This window comes from Otolemur garnettii, unplaced genomic scaffold, assembly GCF_000181295.1.
Source record: "Otolemur garnettii isolate 467f Iridium unplaced genomic scaffold, OtoGar3 scaffold00048, whole genome shotgun sequence".
Taxonomy (NCBI): domain Eukaryota; kingdom Metazoa; phylum Chordata; class Mammalia; order Primates; family Galagidae; genus Otolemur; species Otolemur garnettii.
In genome coordinates this window covers 1,704,754-1,712,228 of record NW_003852443.1, presented here as the reverse complement: position 1 = coordinate 1,712,228, position 7,475 = coordinate 1,704,754, and the positions used below count along the sequence as shown (strand labels likewise).

Here is a 7,475-nt window from a genome sequence, read left to right as displayed (position 1 = left end):
TAGGGTCCTTGAGGATTTGGCCCAGGTGAGGAGTTTCAAACCAATTGACCTAATCAGTACCAACTCTCAAGTGGGAGAGTTTGAAAGGTCTCCAGCAACTAGATTGCAGAGGTCTACTGGCTGCTCACATGTAGCTCATTCTGGTGCTCTGTGGAGTCAGATAGGCCTGCCCAGTAGCCGAGTTGCACCAGGGGGATGGTATCTCTTTTCCCCCCTTGCACCTCTTTTACACCCAGTCACTGGTAATCCCACAGGGCTATGGTACTGCTCCTTCCAAAAAGCAGATGTGCCAGGACTTTGTGTCTACCAGAGTCAAAGGAAAGTCAATGCCCCCTCAGCCTGGCCACCATCCTCTGCTACCAGCTGGCTGGGGGAGCTGAGGCCTGCCTGTCTCAGGCACTCAATGGTAACCGAGGAGTGTTAGCTCAGTTTGAACCTGAGGCTAATAAGTCGGCAAATGATTTTCTCCCTCAGCCACCTGCCTTTGCCCTGGATGCTCTGCAGCACTGGTATCCCTGTAGGACAAGGTCTGGCTTCCTCTGGCAGTCCTCAGAGTTGGGGAGGTGTTTCTCCAAGATCAGGCCCCAGCAGGATCACTCTACTTTTGCTGAATCTTTGTGGGATATGTCCCTGCACAGCTCCCAGGCAGCTCCCATGGCCAGGGAGGCAGCTGTAGCAGTGGCTTCAGGAGCACAGGGGCATGCCCCCAGCAGCAGGGCAGGAGCATAGTGTGAGGTTCTGGCTGGGAAGGGTGCAGGTGTTGGCAGGGCACAGGGCCTGAGTTTCCAGCAGGGTGGAGCATGAGGAGCTCAGTTCTGGCAGGGTGGGGCATGCAGCTCACAAGCCTCCTTCCACAGCTGGTTTGCACTTTCATAGAGCCGACCCCAACAGCTTCCCCTGCTTTGTCTGTACTAGTGCTGGGCTCATTGTTACAGTGCAGCTTTTTTACCATGGCCATTGCAGTGCCCCACCTGGCAATGAACGGCAGATGTTCCAGTCTCTGTGGAGGTTAGACTTCTGGAGCATCAGTTGAGAGGGGAAGGTGGACTGGAAGTTCAAAATGGCAGGGAAAACATTAGTTCACTTTTCATGCCTGGCAAAAGAGTGCTGAGGGTCACAGCAGGGTTTCTCTGGAGAAGTAGTTCCCACTTCCTGCAACTCTTTCCCTCCCAAGGGGTAAGACAAGAGGTCCTCAGTTCACTACTCACCTGTAGAAAACCTACAGCAAGCAAAAAAAAAAAAAAAAAACCTCTCTTGGGGGAGAGGACTGACAGAGGACTGACACTTTTCCTTTGGGATGAGTTTTGTACCTAAAATTTGCTTTCTCAGTGTCGCAGCTTGCCTCAGAAAAGGTGGTGTACAGTTATCACTCTTCTCTCTCAGCTCAGCTTCCAGTTTTCAGCTTTATTGAGTACTTTCTGGTCATTATCCTTCCCTCTGGATGGGAGCTTCTATTGAAAGTTGGCTTCAGTTGGCCATTTTGCCCCTCCAATTACAGGTATATTTGAGACTGAATTTACTACTGCCTGGTAAGTTTACCCCTTAATGGAACATTCTAATGCTTAACCTACTAACCATGGTTATCATGCACTCCTTGGGCACTGATTACTGTTTTACAGTTGAAGTTGCAGAAAGTATGTTGATAACTTTTACACAGCTAAGTAATTTTGCCAACTTTTTGATAAGAAAATAACAGAAAAACACCCTCATCTGTGTTAAATTTCAGTCTAATTCCATTTGTCTTTTTACCAAAGATATATAATTTTGGATATTTATTATTTATTCACATGTATGTATTTATTAACTTACCCATTTTTATTAAAGTCCTAATTATTTTGACCTCAATTTTATAACTTCCTTTATTCAAAATCATATGTATATATTTACCAAAATGTAATAACTATATTTTGCTCTTTGAAAATTTTGTCTTGATTTCTATTTGACTCTAAACTTACTACTAATCTAACTACTATTAAAATAGTAGAATGAATAGGATTAAACATATTCTATCTAATATTAACATTACTGCAATAAGATATTGGACTTTGAGTCGATTTTATTTTTATTGCTTTAGTTTTGTTGGTTTCATAATTTCTCTTGAAAATATTATGATTTTGTAATTTTACATTATCTAAAATCCTATATTTTAAATAGTTAAATTTGATTCATCCATATTTGTTATGATTACTGATACAATTGAATTTAATATTGATATTACTCTTACTTTTTTTTGGCTCCTTTTTAAGAAACATAAGATAAATTTTAAGATAAATTTTACTAAATTTATCTTGCTTTGTCTATGTCCTGTTTCCTCTAAATAGTTAAAGTAATGCAGGTTATTTCTATTCTTTTGTTATTTGGTTTTAGAACTTTAAGATACACATTTTAACTTATGTTTATTTACCAACCTCTAGAATTAGTGTATGTGTATCCTCACTACAAATAATATAGTCAGGAACATTAGCAACATTTGTCCTATTTGTTACCATCCTGAGATGATTTATTTTCAAATTATTGCTTTTAAAAAACATAATGAACAAAAAATAATAAAAAAGGCAAAAGAAAAGAAAAATAAAAAACATAAAACAATTAGACTCAAAGGTTTTAGTTTATTGTCTCAACAGTATTTCTTGTTTCTCAGTATATTTTATAGGTTTTATAGAATATGTTCTTTAATCATTAATGCTATGGTCAAAATATTATCACACAGATTTATTTTTAAAATATAAGAATTGGGCTCTGTGCCCATAGGACAGTGGTTACAGCACCAGCCACATGTACCAAGGCTGCTGGTTCGAATCTGGCCCAGGCCAGATAAACAACAATGACAACTGCAAGAAAAAAAATAGCTCATCGTTGTGGTAGGTGCTTATAGTCCCAGCTACTTGAGAGGCTGAGGCAAGATAATCGCTTAAGCCCAAGAGTTTGAAGTTGTTTTGAGTGGTGATGCCACAGCACTCTACAGAAGATGATGTATGAGACACTGTCTCAAAATATATATATATATATACACACACATATATATATGTATGTATGTATATATATGAATAATTGTTTTTAGTCAAATGAAATTAAGGAAACATGAGAAATAAAATAGCCCGTGCATATGTGTGTTTGCTCATTTATCTACATTTAAAAATAGTATCTTTACAATTTCATATGCTTAAAAATAATAGTAAAATAATAACATTTCACCTTACAATATTTGTCAGGTATACTACACTAACATCTCTGACCAAAAGACCTCCAGAAATGCAATAAATGGTTGCTATAGCACTGCTTAAAACTCCTGAAACTCTTCTAGACAAATAAGGTTTTATTTTTCATTTAATGGATCAAGGTATTGGTATACATGTTATAAATTTATTTTTAATATATGAATTTTGTTTCAGTTTACATAAGTTTATGTCAGTTTTTGAGGATCCTTAAAATATAACTGATATTGACAGTGAGTTAATCTGAATATGTATCCACATTAACTATTATATTTAACATGAAATTCCATTAGGTCAAACATTGTACTCTTGAAATTAGTCAAAAAGCATAATAAAATGTCTATTTCTGAATAAAGTATTGGCACTATGGTATTTCAATTTTTCATAGAAAAGATAAAACCACTTTAAAAAGAAATTTAAATACAGTTTATGTTAAATTCACTGTACTTTTACTGAAAGTCAAGATGAGAGGTCAGGCATGGTGGCTCATTCCTATAATAGTAGCATGTGAGAGGCCAAGGTATGTGGATTACTTGAACTCAGGGTTTGAAGACCAGCCCAAGCAAGAGGGAAACCTGTCTCTAAAAATAGCCAGGTGTTATGAAGGACACTTATAGTTCCAGGTACTGGGGAGGCTGAGATGAGAGGATCACTTGAGCCCATGAGTTTGAGATTGCTGTGAGTTATGATGCCCTGGCACTCTACTGAAGGCCACAAAGTAAGACTTTGCCTCAAAAAAGAAAGAAAGTTAAAATAGGAAACTTTCCATGTTAGAAGCTCTTCCTCTTTACCAGATTGTAAAACTTATGAACTCAAGCAAAATACAATTTTATACACATTTTTATCTTTATTTATTTACTTTTGTTTATTGAAGCACTTTATTTTCTTACACAATGACTGTGTTGCTGGGGCCTAATGTTTTCACATTGACAGTAGAAACCCCAAATTTGTCATCTCTTAAAGAATTGAGAATCGTGCACGACCTTACATAAATTAAAAGGATGAATAAATTTACAGGTGTAAATGCAAACTGCTTCCAGCTCAAGCCAAGTAATCACCCATGGTATTCTGACAGGAAAACATCAGGGAAGAAAGGAAACTGGGTCCCAAAGGCTTAGACTTTTCCAACCCTGTTAAACAGGCAAGACAGAAGTGAAAACAAGTAGTCAGAAATGTTGCCAGGCCCTGGAGATCCTGGAATGTTCAGGTCTGCATTAATACCCTGCACAGATCAAGAGGCTGGCGGCCATACAAATTCACCGGCCATTCATATCATTCACAGGCCACAGATTTCTCTTCCATAAGAACGATCTCTCACCTCAGCCAGAGGTGACTGAGCCACAGGTCTCAGAGGTTCCAATCAAAGACATGTACAGGGCATTAAACATATCAAGGGAACAGTAAACTTAAAAACAAGGTCAAAATCAGCCACAAGTTCTATAACCCAGTATTGATACCAGATACAAACTTCGGGGAAATTTCTTTTCAAAGGCATCTTCCAGTTTTGCGAAGCCAGCATGAGGTGTGCATTTGCCAGAGCAGATCTGTACTTCAGAACCAGCTCGTGCTTCAGGCACTCTGTCTGCTCGCAGTGGGTTCAGAAGCATTTGCAGTAGACGATGGAAAGCCCGAAATTGTCATACTCCTGCTCGCTGATCCATATCTGCTGGCAGGTGGACAGTGAGGCCAGGATGGAGCCACTGATCCACACTGAGTGCTTGCGCTCTAGGGGTGCGATGGTCTTGATCTCCATGGTGCTGGGCGCCAGGGCAGAGACTTCCTTCTGCATCCTGTCGGCAATGCCGGGGTACAAGGTGATGCCCCCAGACAGCACAATGTTGGCATACAGGTCCTCGCGGATGTCCAGGTCACACTTCACGATGGAGTGGAAGGTCATGTGGTGGATGCCCCAGGATCCCACACCCAGCAGGGAGGGGCTGGAAGAGTGCCTCTGGGCACCAGAACCGCTCGTTGCCAATGGTGATCACCTGGCTGCTGGGCAGCTGGTAGCAGTTTCTCCAGGGAAGAGGTGGAGGACGCAGCAATGGCTGTCTTCTGGCTCCAAGTCCAAGGCAAGGTAGGACAGCTTCTCCTGGATGTTCCGCACGATCTCACGCTCCGCCATGGTGGTGAAGCTGTAGCCATGCTCGCTTGGTGAGGGTCTTCAGGAGGTAGTAGGTCAGGTCCCGGCCAACCAGCCCCAGATGCAGGATGGTGTGGGGGAGCACATAGCTCTCGTAGACCGGCACCATGTGGGTGACCCGGTCTCCAGAGTTGACAACAATGCCAGTGGTCCGTCCAGACACATACAGGGACAGTACAGCCTGGATGTCCACGTACATGGCTGGGGTAGTGAAGGTCTCAAACATGAGCTGGGTCATCTCTCTGTTGGCCTTGGGGTTCAAGGGGGCCTCCATCAGCTGCACCGGGTGCTCCTCGGGGGCCACGCATAGCTCGTTGTAGAAGGTGTGCAGCCAGATTTTCTCCATGTCATCCCAGTTGGTGACTATGCTGTCCTCAATGGGTTACTTTAGGGTCAGGATGCCATGTATGCTCTGGGCCTCCTCGCCCACGTACGAGTCCTTCTGGCCCATGCTCACCATCACTTCCTGGTGACTGGGGCACCCAACGATGGAGGGGAACACGGCTCAGGGGGCATCATCCCCCACGAAGCCAGCTTTGCACATGTCGGAACCATTATCAATAACAAGTGCCGAGATTTCCTCTTCCATCACGATGGGCAGCACAGAGAAACGGTAGAAGAACGGAGAACTTGGGGCACGAGCCGGCGGCCGCGTGGAACCCACATTTTTATCTTTATGAAAAAGAAAAAGAGTGAGCAAACTTCAGTTAAGGGAATAGCCTAAATAAGAGGGCGACACTACATAACAAGAGGATTTCCACACTGCTGGTTTGAAAGTGGGATCATTAGCCTTCTTCATTATTCATTTATTTACATATATTTATTAATTTATTTATATTTATATGTTATATCCTATAATAAAATCATTATTATTAGAATACATCATTAAATATGATTATAACATATCTATAATATGATAGAAGAATGGGACATTGATCTGATATGTGTAATGTTTGCTAATGCAGGTCTTAAAATAAAGAGAAATTTCAGTTAGTGTCAGTTCTGTGCTATTGAAAATATGAGTGAGGTCTATCTCCTTTGCATGCTGATACCCATAGAAGCAGAGGAAAAGGACTCACAAGTACCAGACATTGATAAAAATTTCAACCAACACATTATGCAGGATAGTAAACTAACTGATGAGTGCCCAAGAGTACTTACCAATAGCTCAGGAATTATTCTCATTGAAAGACAAAGAGCCTTTGTTGTTTTCTTGAGAATGTATTTATGTACACAGTTATAGGAACTTTAGTTAATTGACCATTCAACGACATTTTTGCCAAAGGAGTTTGCAAAGTCATTAGAAAAATGAGCTAACAGACAGAATTACTCTTAATTAGTGGCACTTTGTAGGTAGGCATATGGTAAAAGAATTTATGACATTGTATTTAGTACCTAAAACACAGAAGCTCAGGGGCTTTTGATATTCGCAGCTATTGAGAACTTAATTATCTAAACAATGTGAAATTGGCCTAGAGATTTCATTTTTAAATTTTAAATCATGTCCTCGGAATTCACATTCAAACAGGAAGACACTATACGCTGGTGGTAATCAATCTTTTTTGTATTTTCAATACAATTTTGAATGTAAGAATTTGAATAGCATAATTGAAGAAATTAAAAAATTCAAAAGCAGCACACAAAAATGTCAGTATTCATTACAGTGAAATTAACTACTAAAGTATAAGATAACTTTACTGTCTATTAAAATGTGTAAATTAATGTACTATTATCTACTTGGTTGACCTTCCACATCTTTATGTCACTCTTTGAATTATACCATTAACTTACCTGACCTCCTTAATGGGAAATTGGACTTCCAATTGAGAAAGTTTGCTTTTCCTGATTAAGTAGAATTTTCAAATTATTGTGAATATAGATAAAAATAACCAGAAAGCAGTTGCCTTATTTCTTCTTTGCATTTGTTTGAGCATTCTTTTGGGAATTAATAAACATAAATGTTAGTGCAGACAGCAGTACCCATGTAAATAGAGTGATTTAAAGAGAAGTGATACATTGCTCAGAAAAATATCTCAATCTTGGTTTGTGATAGTTTGTTTCTTTTTAATTAAAAACTACATTTTGAGAGTTAGACAAACCAGGAAAAAATTAAACAC

General features: G+C 39.9%; 1 pseudogene; it reads right to left on the bottom strand.

Moving 5' to 3' along the window:
- Nucleotides 1-4,812: 4,812 nt before the first annotated feature.
- On the bottom strand, nt 4,813-5,956 carry LOC100951148 (annotated as a pseudogene).
- Between the last annotated feature and the right edge of the window lie 1,519 nt (nt 5,957-7,475).